Raw genomic sequence first — 14,622 nt, forward strand, 5'->3', positions numbered from 1 at the left:
TTGTATTTTTTCTTCATTTAGAAAACAACCAATCCTTTCATTTCTTCTAGCAAAGTGCATGACATACACTTCCTGACACTGTATTCCATCTGCCATTTCTTTGCCCATTCTCCTGATCTAAGTACTTCAGTAACCTCTCTACTTCCTCAGAACTACCTGCCCCAACAAAGCCAGCAATTCCATCATCCAAATCAGTGACATATAATGTAAAAAGAATCCGTCCCAAGACAGGCCCCTAAGGAACACCACTAGTCACTGGCAGCCAACCAGAAAAGGCTCCCTTTAATTCCCACTCTTTGCCTCCTGCCAATCAGCCACTGCTTTATCTATGGACTCATAGCTTGTTAAGCAGGCTGATGTGTGATACCTTGCCAAAGGCCTTCTGAAAATCCAAGTACATAACATCAACCAATTCTCCTTTGTCTATCCTGCTTGTTATTTCTTCAAAGAATTCCAAGAGATTTGTCAGGCAAGATTTTCCCTTGAGGAAACCATGCTGACTACAACCTATTTTATCATGTGCCTCCAAGTATCCTCAGACCTCATTCTTAAAATCAACTCCCAACCACTGAGGTCAGACTAACTGGCCCATAGTTTCCTTTCTTCTGCCACTCTCCCTTCTTGAAGAGTGGAGTGACGTTTGCAATTTTCCAATCTTCCAGAACCATTCCAGAATCTAGTGATTCTTGAAAGATCATTATTAATGCCCCCACAATCTCTTCAGCCACCTCTTTCTAACCCCTGGGATGCAACTGTGATACAAATTCATCTACCTTATCCCCTGTACTGCATGCATTCAAGTGTAACACCTTCAGTCCTGTATTCATCCTTTCTGATTTTGTCCATCTCTTACGTTGTAACTCATCCTGTTTACTGCAATTTTGCCCTATCAACAGCTTCTCCTCACTACATATTGCCGCTGTTTGTAAACCAGCTAACTCATCTTCAGCACTACTACCCACCTTTCCTACATTACTTCTTAAATTGAAATATATGCATCTCGGGTCACTAGTCGCACTATGCTCAACCTTTTGATTCCTAACTTTGAGGTCTTACCAACATCTGTCTCTACAACCTCTCCACTATCTGTTCCGGCACTGTTGTTCACAACCCATGCGACTCTAGTTTAAACCCCACCGTGCAGCATTAACAAATCTTTCTGCTAGGATATCAAGTGCAAACCATTCCATTTGTACAGGTCACTCCTTCCCTGGAAGAGAGCCTGATGATCCAAAAATATTATGCCTTCCCTCCCAGACCAACTCCTTAGCCAATAATTAAACTGTATAATCTTCTTAGTTCTGGCTTCACTAGCACGTAAACGCCATGGAATTATTTACTTATTTATCTACTTTTTAAAATCAAAGTTTGGTCTCTTGACAGGAATTCTAAAAGATCTGCAGTAATCATGAATCAAGAGAGTAGTGCAAGTTGAAAATTTCACAGATAATGGCTGAGATCGAAGACTCTGATATTAGTGTTAGAAATCAAAATTGAAGTATATTGGAGGTAGATTCCAATGATAATGGAACAAAGGGAATTTGCCCTAAAAGAGAAATGTAACTCAGCAGTAAAAGCTTTATTGCAGAAATACAAAAAGCAGGTACTGGAATACACCAGCAGTAAGGATAGTATTACCACACAAATATGTCAGAGTAGCAATAATTTTCATCCACGAGGTCATGGATGGCAAGGGACTATCACAAAACAAATATTCAAGGCACAAAATGAAAAGGGACCGATTGTTCTGCTACTGACAAGGAGTGGTACTGTGGTGAGCACAAAAAGGTTAGAGAATTCAACTCAGCTAATTGATTCAGGAATCAGAATCAGGTTTAAGATCACCAGCATATGTCATGAAATGCGTTATGCGTAGATGCATTGCAAGACATAATAATACTGTAAACTGAAGTACATGTATATTAAAAAAAGTTAAATAAATGCAAAAAGAGGAAAAAAGTACTGAGGTACTGTTCATGGGTTCAATGTGCATTCAGAAATTGGATGGGAGAGGAAGGAGCTATTTGAATTGTGAGTGTGCGCCTTCAGGCTCCTGTACCACCTTCCTGATGGTAGCAATGAGAAAAAAGGATGTGCTTGGTGATGGATGTCCTTAATGATGGATGCTGCCGTTTTTGAGGAATCGCTTTTTTGAATAAGTCCCCAGGGCCTGACGGAATATTCCCCAGGCTGCTCCATGATCTCCATGATGGAAGAGATTGCTGAGCCTCTGGCTGGAAATTTTATGTCCTCGTTGTCCACGGGAATGGTACCGGAGGACTGGAGGGAGGCAAATGTTGTCCCCTTGTTCAAAAAAGGTAGTAGGGATAGTCCGGGTAATTACAGACCAGTGAGCCTTACGTCTGTGGTGGGAAAGCTGTTGGAAAGGATTCTTAGAGATAGGATCTATGGGCACTTAGAGAATCATGGTCTGATCAGGGACAGTCAGCATGGCTTTGTGAAGGGCAGATTGTGTCTAACAAGTCTGTTAGAGTTCATTGAGGAGGTGACCAGGCATATAGATAAGGGTAGTGCAGTGGATGTGATCTACATAGATTTTAGTAAGGCATTTGATAAGGTTCCACATGGTAGGCCTATTCAGAAAGTCAGAAGGCATGGGATCCATGGAAGTTTGGTCAGGTGGATTCAGAATTGGTTTGCCTGCAGAAAGTAGAGGATCATGGTGGAGGGAGTATATTGGGATTGGAGGGTTGTGACTAGTGGTGTCCCACAAGGATCGATTCTGGGACCCCTACTTTTTGTGACTTTTATTAACGACCTGGATGTGGGGGTAGAAGGGTGGGGTTGGCAAGTTTGCAGAGGACACAAAGGTTGGTGGTGTTGTGGATAGTGTAGAGGATTGTCGAAGATTGCAGAGAGACATTGATAGGATGCAGGAATGGGCTGAGAAGTGGGCAGATGGCGTTCAACCCAGAGAAGTGTGAGGTTGTACACTTTGGAAGGACAAACTCCAAGGCAGAGTACAAAGTAACTGGCAGGATACTTGGTAGTGTGGAGGAGCAGAGGGATCTGGGGGTACATGTCCACAGATCCCTGAAAGTTGCCTCACAGGTAGATAGGGTAGTTAAGAAAGCTAATGGGGTGTTAGCTTTCATAAGCCGAGGGATAGAGTTTAAGAGTCACGAGGTAATGATGCAGCTCTATAAAACTCTGGTTAGGCCACATTTGGAGTACTGTGTCCAGTTCTGGTCGCCTCACTATAGGAGGGATGTGGAAGCATTGGAAAGGGTACAGAGGAGATTTACCAGGATGCTGCCTGGTTTAGAGAGTATGCACTATGATCAGAGATTAAGGGAGCTAGGGCTTTACTCTCTGGAGAGTAGGAGGATGAGAGGAGGAGTGATAGAGGTATACAAGATATTAAGAGGAATAGATAGAGTGGACAGCCAACGCCTCTTCCCCAGGGCACCACTGCACAAGAGGACATGGCTTTAAGGTAAGGGGTGGAAAGTTCAAGGGGGATATTAGAGGAAGGTTTTTCACTCAGAGAGTGGCTGGTGCGTGGAATGCATTGCCTGAGTCAGTGGTGGAGGCAAATACAGTAGTGAAATTTAAGAGACTACTAGACAGGTATATGGAGGAATTTAAAGTAGGGGTTATATGGGAGGCAGGGTTTAAGGGTCAGCACAACATTGTGGGCGAAGGGCCTGTACTGGGCTGTACTATTCTTTGTTCCATGTTCAATGCTGGAGAGGCTAGTGCCTATGATCAAGCTGGATGAGTTTATAAATTTCCGCAGCATTTTCCAATCCTGTGCCGTGGATCCTCCAAGCCAGACGGTAATGCAGCTAGTTAGAATGCTACATCTAGAGAAATTTGCGAGTGTCTTTGGGGGCACACCAATTCTCATCAAACCCCTAATAAAATATAGCCGCTGCTGTGCCTTCTTTGTAACTGCATTGATATGTTGGGCCTGTAGAAGTGTTGACACCCAGGAACTTGAAATTGCTTACACTTTCCACTTCTGATCCCTCTATGAGGGCTGGTGATTATCAAACTGAAATGATGAAACCACGATTTAGTGTTGTGAAGGAGGCAACAAAGTCGTGAGGGGATCAGGGGAGATGGAGAAATTATTTAACAAATTCCAAGATAAAAGAAACCAAAGCAACTGACTTGCTCCAGTAAAGATAACTAAAAGGAGGCACAGACTGACAGAGAAACAGTGCAAAACAAGATCTGGAGAAAAAAAAACAAAAGAAATAAAAAAGGGAGGTTTTGGTCCTGACAGCTGCCAGAATGCATATCAAGAAAAAGCCTAGCGATTCAAGTTCATAAATGTTATTTTCTTAATTTTGGCACCAAAATACCACCAAGCATTTTTGTAATTTAAATATTTAGTCAGTTATGGCCTTTAGGGTCAAATTTACATACAACCCTGATAATTCACTATTTGACAATTCAGAGATCCCAATGGTTCTGTATATGACTCAGCAAGCAATGCTTTCTCACCATCCCTTTTCACAATGGGATCCCAGCTCCCACACTTTCTTTAGTCTCCCAGTTCCACCGTCCCTTTCCATTCACTGGAAAATTTAACACACTGTGTAATGTGCAAAAAAAATGAATTTAAAAAACTGGATGTTATTAGAAATGACATCCAAAATTCCCGAATGTGTCAGATTTGCAGAGTTTTATTGCAGTGTTCTCCTGAAAAGCCATGGTAATTCAAGGCTCATCTCATTCTCACACTAGAAATTGCCTACAAAGGCAACTTTCTTCATTATACTTATATAGCATAAATAAATTAAAATGTCAGACGATCATTTAATGAAAGTAGAACTGATTTCTCCCCCTTCTCACTTGCAATAAAACAGAACAATATATATTTTGTTCAAAAACTTAAACATTTGAATAGACATTGGCGTTTTATCACCCTACAATGTATCTTATCGATTTAATTTCCAAGTAGCACGCCTTGGCAAAATTTGAAACCTGTTCACAAAATAAACATTTTCAAAAGCCATCAAATACTTCACAATTTCTGAAACACCCAATAGCAAGATTCAAGATTTCAAGTTTCCTGTCTTCACTTCAAATATTTCACCATCTAAAATTGATCTAAAAAGAATACTTTCTTTCCATGAAAACTAAATAGATAATTTAGAAGCATTAATTATAAGATTGTTTTTAAAAGGAAACGTGGAATTTAGGCTTTTTTTTAATGGCAACATCTCAGTCATTTAGCTAGAATTTACTGGGTATTAACATACCAAGTAATTCTAACAACCACTGCCATATCTCTAGTCAAGTCACATATTTCAAGCATGATAGCTCATATATAATGGAACTATTCAAGTCAATTCTCCCTCACTCTTTTGCCAGTGGCCTAAAAGGCAATATATGAAACTTGTCACAATTCCCAAATGGATCTGTATCTTGCAGTTGCATCAGGAAGATGATACTAGAGCCTCAGGACTCACACCACCACGTTCAGGAAAAGTTTTTACCCCTCAACCATCAGGCCCTTGAACCAAAAAGAATAACTTCACTTGCCCCATTATTGCAATGTTCCCACAACCTTAGGACTCATTTCCAAGGACTCTTCATCTCATGTTCTCGATATTTATTGCTTATTTATTATTTCTTTCTTTTTGTATTTGCAGTGTTGTCTTTTGCACACTGTTTGAATGCCCAAGTTGGAGCAGTCTTGCATTGATTCTATTAAGAATTTATTGAGTATGCCCACAAGAAAATAATGCTCAAGGTTGTATGTGATGACATTATGTACTTTGATAATAAATTTACTTTGAACTAACTTTGGTGGCTGCAAGTTTAAGAGGCAAAAAAGACATCAGCTCAGTGCATTTTCCAACCTCAAGTGAATATTTTGTACACTGTAACCCGAAGTATCAACAAAAAGCATAATGAAAACAAATACTGGGACTAAGATTTACAATCACAAATTAAAGTTCACAGCAGCTCCCTTTATTCAAAGCTTTTGGTAGCACCAAATGAGTATTTCTTGGATTAAAGGAGTAGAGGCATGGGTTTTTGTATCCAACCACAGTAGCTGGGTAATATAAATGTTAATGACCAAGCAAACCTGGCATGTTAAAAAGCACCAATAAGGATAACCATGGACCAATCAGATTACTGGCTAAAAGAACCACTTGGTTCTTTAACTTCCTTCAGAAAAGAAAAGCTGCCTTCATGTTACCAAAGTGGTTAACATTAAACTGTCCTGGATTAAGAGGATGCTGTCAGGACCTGAGTTGCAGGGAGCGAGGGCAGCTAGGTCTTTATTACCTGGAACGTAGGAACGTAGGAACTGAGGGGCAGCTTTGGAGGTGTACAGATAAAGTGAACGTGCAGTTTCTTCTCTCTCCTCCCCCCCCCCCCCCCCACCTCAGGGAAGAGGAACTAAAGACTAGAGGGCATCTGCTTAAGGTGAAATGTAGAAAATGTAAAATCGATCTGAGGACAAACTCTTCATTAAGTGGGTGGTTCATACATGGTATGAGCTATCAGAGGAAGTGGTTGAACAGGTACAACACAAACATTTGGATAAATGCATGAATATAAGGGGTTGAGAGAGAGAGCTGGGCCAAATAGGTTAGCAAGAACAGGCTGGGCTGAAGGGCCTGGTTCATGCTCAGTTTATGCCACAATTAGGAATGAACATAGTGAAACTAAACTGAAATCGCTTCCTCGATTCCCCCACAAAATAACATTACGTTCAATACAGGAAGTTTCAATTGCCTCAGCTTTTCCCCGCCACTTTTATGAAAACTAATATGCTTAGTTCGCTTCTAAATCACAAATCCCCAATTACATCACTTGTTTATTTCCATTTGGTGGAAATAGTTTATTTGTAACTGCCAAACACCCTCTAAGGTTTTAAATCTTTTATTTACATCACATCATGGTAGTAGATCAAAGTCATTTTAAGGAAAGTGAAATAGAATCTAGTGAACCTAAACAATAGCCTGTGAAGGTTAATACATCTTTCCTAATGCTCCCAAAATGTTACACGGTGAGTTCTGGACCAGGACTCTACTTAAATATTCAAGAAGTTAATGGAATTCTATTGTATTAATTATTGGAGCAGTCCTCTGTTGATCAGGGTCAACCATGGATGTTGCATCCTAGCAGTCGTACACAAGCCAGGGCAAGACAATATGAAGAGAAGCTGCTTTCCCTGCAACAGACTCCCTCTCTCCACTCAACTGATGAATCCAAATGAACGGCAGAGACCAATACAGTTTACATACAACTGCAATACTTTTTCATAATGCACATTCTTCATGACAAATTTCATCAGTCATTAATTTTCCCATATATTCAATCTGTCTCAATCAAGTGCTAATGAGTAGGTACCCCAGTTGATATGAAGTGACTCACGGTGGCTGACATGGATGTGTCAGTCAAAACTATTCACTGTATTTATTAATTCCATGAGAGATGGAAACATACTCATGAATACTAAAAACAAAAGGCATGCACTGCAAATTGAAAGAAAATTATGAAGATACATTAATAGACTAAACAAAGAAAAAAAAATGTGACAGATATCAATAAAGGGAAGGGTCTTCAATCTGGGACCCAAAACAAAAAGATATGAATAATCAAACAATGAAAAGCAAATTCAAAACAACAGTGGGAGGTAGGGACAGGAATGCTTAGGCATATAATTGAAATAACTTAGATGGGAATTCAGTAAGATTTGAGAGATGTCAAACTTAAAATTGTTAGAGGAGAGAAGTTTCTCACACCTATATTAAAGCCTTACTCTGTACACCAAAGGCAATACTTTAAGATCCAAACACCACACCTTAAGACAAATTATTTGGACCTGGGGGAAGTGCAGCATAAATGATACCTGGATTCCAAGAATTAAGAGTGATTAATCAAACTAGAAATGTATTCCCTGAGGTGATTATAAAGCACGGGGAATACATTACATATGATATTGCGGGGAAACTGACAAGAGACGAGATTTAAAAAATCTAAACATGAGGAAATATGCAGATGCTGGAAATCCATAACAACACACACACAAAATGCTGGAGGAACTCAGCAGGTGAGGCAGCATCTATGGAAATGAATATAGTCGATGTTTTGGGCTGAGACGCTTGTTCAAGACCGGAAAGAAAAGGGGTTAGATATCCGAACAAAAAGGTGGGGGGAGGGCAAGTAGGACCAGCTGGTGGTGATAGGTGAAGCCACGTGGGCAGGGAAGATAAAGGGCTGGAAAGAAAGGAATTTCATAGGAGAGGAGAGCAGACCATGGGAGAAAGGGAAGGATATGGGGACCCAAGGAGAGCTGATAGGCAAGTGAAAAGAGGTAGGAGGCCAGAGTGGGGAATAGAAAAGGGGAAAATTAAAAATCTGTTGGTGATTCAGCATATAAAAGACTCTTGACAAACTTACAGATGTACAGTGAAAAGATTCTGACGGGTTGCAGGACAGCCTCCAATGAACAGGAACTCAAGAGGCCATAGAGAGTGCTAGATTCAGCCAACTTCATCATGGGTGCTGTTCTGTCTACCAATGAGGACATCTATCAACATTTTAGGTTAAAACCGTGAAGGAGAAAACAACTTTGTTGTTTGTGGCCATAACATAAGAATCTGAACCATGCCTTTCAGAAATGAATTTAGGATACACTTACGCTAATTATGCCAGAAGTTAAGAAATGGTAATTGACGCTGGGTAACTTCAAATCTGTGATTGGTAACTTTATATACAAATGGAGGCAGAAATTGATGTCTTGCAAATCAGGCATCCTTCCCCCACTCCCCCTCCCAACGTAATACTAAACCCCTCTATCATTGCCGAGATTTGTTCAGAGCTCTGAATAAATCACACCAATGATATAAAATGAGTTTATGACAAAAGTGCTCCTTTCCTCAGCTTGAGTAATACCCCATGGTTCTACGGTAATTTTTATTTGGTCTACAGAGATGCTTTGATGTATTAAAATGCAGTGTAAATGGAAAATGTTATTGTTGAGCTAGGTTACAAAATCGACATCTCATTGACCAACAGTACGGGATTAAGGGGTTGAGAGAGCCCACTCCACTCTGCTCCCTACTTCTGTGAACAGTATCATCTGCAAACATGGATGTCATGGTATCAGCACAGAAAACCATTTTAATCTGCACAATGACTTGCTCAGAAAGCAATCCAGTAACTACTAGTCCCTTACTAATTCTCTGCAATTTTTCCCTCTTTCAAGTATTAGTCAATTCTTCTTGAAGGCCACCAACATATCTGTGTGCATCACCATTTTGGGTTCAAATCTCAACTACCTGCTGCACTATATCGATTTACCCACATCTCTAATTCTTTTGACAATCCTTAAATCTGAGCTTTCTGCTTGAAACGATTGCTATATACTTACAAAAATCAAACGTTATTAAAAATGTTCTAGTTTTTCATTTAAGCCAAATATATAACTGTGGAACATAAAGTGATCCGGAAAATAGCTAATGTATGTGCAACTTCTGCAACTACTTTATTATAGGATGAAAATCATTAGGTCCTAGAGATCTTTCCTGAGTAGGATTATTCTCTCCATCTTATTATTTCTCAAACATTGAACATGAACCAACTCCATTCTTATTTACATTCCTTTACACATCTTCTTCATATTCCTGCTCTAAAAATGTGATTCTGTACATTTAGCAGGTCTGGTGTTCTCTTATAATTGTTTATAATGCAAATCTGTCTGTAAATGACTGAGTCATTCTTGTTACTCTTATAGATCCTTGCTTCCTCTTTGTAACTTTTATCAAATTCCCTTTATTACTTTCATACCTGTGACTCAGCAAAATTTCCATATTTTCTTGTGATATTGCATATGAAATTTGCGAAGTATTATTAAAGCATCTCCAGCTAAAGTTTACAGGCTTTTACCCATAACAATTTTGCCTAAATTACTACATAGAATGATTAAAACTTTATTATTACCTCAAACTTAACAAATAAAATAATAAATTTACATCACTATTTGCAAGGTGTTTTGTACTATCAAATGAGGGACAAACTATTACCAATTAATCACAAAACCTACTTTGGCATTAGTCTAAAACACACCGTACTAGAAACGATTCCATCTAAGTTCTCATTGCCTTCAATACATTTGTTCTACTTCTCCTAATCATCAGAATAATTAACATTATATTGACTTTGCTAGTGTTTATCTAACTTAGACAATAAGTCTATAAGTAACCATCACAAAACAAAATCTGCACCATTAAACTTACATCATGTCTTAATCTTTTTAGGAATTCCCTTTTGCAATTTTTCCCATTCTGTCCTGTTCCCTGGAATACTTCACTACCAAGTCATTTTCACAATGTATCCAGGGCTTCAAAGCTACAGCATTTATCAACTGGGCTAAATTTTGTCTACATCACCTCATGAGCAACAGGCTACATGCAATAACCAATCTGCTCTCACTTGCAGCGACAACTTGATCTCTGTAGCCAGTTCTTGAATGCCACTGAAAATAGCAAGTCCTCCTCCTCCCCACCACACCCCACCCCACAAATGCTTCGAGAGCAAGCAAACCACACCCCCAGGCTTAACAACCATCACTTTTGAACTTGTTAAAGCATCTGATGTTCACAAGGGCTACAACATAAAATACTGAATTTTTCCCCCACAAACAGTACACTTAAAACGAACTAAAAACAATTAAAATTAATTAAAAGAATTTGCAAATCATCTCAAGCTTCACTAGCCTTAAAATCAACCTTACCCTTAGAATGAACTGAAGCATTAGGTCCAACTAGCCACAGGTTGACAATATCCACGATAAATGCCAGTAAACGCCATGAAGTCGTTACTCCACAGCTGGATTCGACATATTCAATACCAGACAGCAAAGCAGCCGACAAAAAAGAAACGAAAGAGACTATCCGCGGAAAAAAAACGTGCACCAATGGTCAGAGGCAGCAACAGGTCGGGCTTCATTTATTCAACAACAGCATGCCGAATGATGCGGAGTGTTGTTACTTTTCATTTTCTTTGCTGTGCAATAAACAAACCACCCCCCGAACGTGGGGTGCATGCAGTAATAACTAGGGGGAAAAGGTGTTTGTGGGGGGATAAACAAAACGTGCGCAAGATTAAAGACAGGACAGCAAGCCTCGGTGACAAACCACTTGTTTCCACAGTCGTATATATAATGCGGGGATAGTTATATTTGTTTCCAAGAACTATGATAGCCGTGTACGGAACTATCCTGCAAGTAAAGGCGGCGAAGCCCGCACACCTATATTGAGAGGTATCCCGTGGTTGTGGAGACAGCGATCGGCTGGGTGAGCAAGGCCGGCTTTGCAGTCAGCCGAGCGGCACCCACATCAGATCGGCAACCTTGGCGGGCGGACACCAGTTCTCACCCCCGGTGCGGTTCACCAGCGTGCCGCCGCCGCCACTGCCGCACACCTGGCTGCTGTCACACTCACCCGAGCGACACCCACAGCGAAAAATTGTCAGCCGGCTCTGGTCTGGCGAGAGTCTCCCACGGAGATGCAGCCGTCACCGCACCGCACCAGCATCCGACCGACCACCTCGTAACTCTCGCTCTTTTTCCGGGTCAAACGAACCCCCCACTCCCCATCCTCGCAAGAGGTCGTTTGCAAACCGGATATGCCGTCATCTGGCCCGTAAAGGTTTCTGGGGATTGTGGTTCAGACCGAGCTGACGGTTTCTCAAATTATCAGCGCGCTGCTGTCAAAATGGAGTTCATTGTCATGTGCACAAGTACCGGTGCAAATTTTAAAACTTACCTTAGCAGCATCACGGGCATATGGTATCAGATCAGCAGCAGCCATAAGAAAAACATATATTATAATTATACTGATTTTGTACAAGAAAGAACAGAATAAAAGGAAGTCCATTGTAGTGCTAAATGTTGCTATACTGAGGTAGATTCTTCCCTCTGCCCGCTCAGTCTTGATACAGGGTCTGGGGCCATAAGTGTAGACCATCTGTTTTCCCAAACGGAAGCTTTAGTTGCTTCAGTAGGTTTTTTTTTACATTCTGTAGATTCCAGCATTTGCAGTCTCTCGCGTCGGTAAAGTCAATATGATTGATTACAGTACTGTATCGCAAAAGTTGTAGAACCTATTCCTAATAACTTTGTGGATAATGATATAGACTGTTGTAAATATGGGTTTATTTAATGTAATCTTAAATGATAGAACTGGTTAAAAAAATGTGCTATCTTAAAATAGTAGCCAACAAGATAAGGGTAAGAATGAAAATTGAGGGGAATTTGCGAAGTGTGCACCTTTCTCTTTTTGACATCTCTACTCACCGAGGTATTGTTTTTTAAATATTAAGTTCACTAAAATAATGGAATTATAAAATTAACTGTGAAAGATGAAGCATCATCAATGGTTTGATCTTATAATGCAGGCTCAGACATCAGTGCAACTCTGGGTGAGGCTGTGTTTCAATGTTGCAGATGTCAGCTTTCAAATGAGATATTAAGTCCAGGGACTATCTGCCTGAATTAGATATTTATATGGAGAATTAAAAATCCCAATCAGCTATTCAAAGATGAGCAAACAGATCCTCCAGTAACTTGGCCAGTAGCCATTATTCATATAGCTATTCATATCAAAGCTGTTGTTAAACTATTTGCACAAAACGATTTCTATTTCTGTCCACAGTGCCATGACTACATAAGGCTGTCCTCTGCTGAATTACTGAGAAACATATCAACACCATTTATGAACTAAAGTTTTTTCCTCTTTTAGTCAGTTTGCTCTTTCAATTTCACACGCAAATTGCACTCTCTCATGACGCTACCCCATTTTACTCTAGCTCTCAATTTTCTTCCCTCACCCAACCCAACCCCCCTCCCACCAACATACATGAGATTTTTATTGAATTATCTACTCTATGTGAGAACTAATCCAGCCTTTCCTTTTCTTTACCATTTTTGGAAACATTATGATTTCTGAAATCCATTGGATTTTCAAGTCCCAGGGAATGGAAGTGTACTAAAGTAGTTCTTATTTTATCATTGAACAGTCTGTATTAAATTATCTCGGAACTCGGGAGCTTTCCAACGGAAAACAAAGGTTTACTACGCTGCTCAATGTTAACATTGGAGGGGAATACTTCCAAACATGGTTTTACAGAAAATCCCAAGCATTTGAAGAGCATATAGGGGACTTACTTATCTACTGCCCATTATGCCACTGGTGTTTAGGGCAACAATGAAGATCCTCCATCTCTAGCCGTGTACAGGGCTTCCTTCATCATGTCAGTACCTTCCAGTTGGCTTTCACCATTGTTAGTCATGCAAGTCCCAGCTGGAGACTCAGGAGTACCATCACACTCAGATGTAGAAGGATTCTTCATTGCTGTTTTCATAACAATTTTGTTTTATACCAGTCCTGAGCTGAAACCCTGAACCTGGAGGGCCGGTGGACCTCTCTTTGTCTGTCCTCTACCCTTTGACCTGTTTGACATAGGTGATCCTACCAAGGCCCAAAGCATTAAGCCAAGATAGCTCTCTGGGTTATTGAGGAATGCAAGCTTCCAAGCCATGACAAGGTTGTCTTCATCTTGGAGGCATACAGGGAACAGACATGCATAACTTTCTATAAGGGAAGATTATAGATATGGGGAAAAAACACACTACACTTCTACATGATGATAAAAATGAATTTGTAAAAAGTTTATGATTGAAAAATAAGATATGCCATATGAAGTTAAGAAATTGTCATGAAATATTTTTAGTTTTCTTATCCATCATAGCCGTTGGCAAAGCATCTAAAACAAGAGCCACAGTCAGCTCCTACATCTTGGTATAGTGACTGTAGTCCTCTAGAACACCCATCAGATGCTCCTTCTTAGGAAAGCCCGTGGGATCAAGAATGTTCCCATTTTGTGGGTTTATAAGTGGCTAATGAATCCAATGTTGGAGCCACATGATCTCGCACAAATGGGGCAAATGAGTGGGTAGATTGTGAGACCATTCACACTTTCAATCACTTACACATGAGGTGTGCATTCCTGTCACCTGGCGTGCAGGTTCTTGATGCCGTTCAAAATGCTTGTTCTCCACTTCAAGTAGTTGGAATCCTGAGTTTCCCAGGCATTAGTGGGAATCCAGTATTTCTTCATGGAGATATTGACCAACACCTTTGCTCTCTTTCCCTAGTAATCCTTTCTCAAGACAGAGCTCAGAATCAAATACCATAGAACTAGCTTTTCTTGATTCTGGGTATTTCACTTACTTTACTCACTTGGAAGTCAAAGTGTTAATGCATTTTGCAATGAAGAAATTCTTTTTGGTCTCAGTTCTATAGTTCTCCTTTCACTAACTTGGACCAATGACTCACTGTTAAAGGTTTGCATTTAAATATATGAATTTCTTTCTAAAGGGAAACAACATCCCCTTCAAACATTTGGTTCTTAAACCAACTTGCACACCTTAATCACAATCTCAGCATAGCAACACTGTTACTACTTTGATCACTTAGCACTACAATAGATTTTGGGTTCTTTTTGTCCTAATTGTGTTCTTTCTTGTAAAAATTGTGTATAATTTGGATTTTTCTTGTGAATACGATTTGTCAGATGCAATGTGCCTGGTGTGCATCTGCAAATAAGATTTAATTTTTACCTGTG

General features: G+C 40.0%; 1 protein-coding gene across 8 annotated transcripts in view; it reads right to left on the bottom strand.

Moving 5' to 3' along the window:
* The window catches only part of plekha1b (pleckstrin homology domain containing, family A (phosphoinositide binding specific) member 1b), an 80,118-nt gene extending 68,529 nt beyond the window's left edge, over positions 1–11,589 (bottom strand). For 6 of the 8 annotated variants that reach the window (XM_073027657.1, XM_073027662.1, XM_073027661.1 and 3 more), the window contains exon 1: positions 11,439–11,589. The gene's annotated coding sequence lies outside the window, so the exon portion shown is untranslated. Of the gene's footprint in view, positions 1–10,232; positions 10,348–10,729; positions 10,749–11,438 lie in introns of those variants that run through there. The other 2 variants (XM_073027660.1, XM_073027659.1) reach the window with 2 other exon arrangements.
* Between the last annotated feature and the right edge of the window lie 3,033 nt (positions 11,590–14,622).

Source organism: Hemitrygon akajei, chromosome 23 (assembly GCF_048418815.1).
Source record: "Hemitrygon akajei chromosome 23, sHemAka1.3, whole genome shotgun sequence".
Taxonomy (NCBI): Eukaryota; Metazoa; Chordata; class Chondrichthyes; order Myliobatiformes; family Dasyatidae; genus Hemitrygon; species Hemitrygon akajei.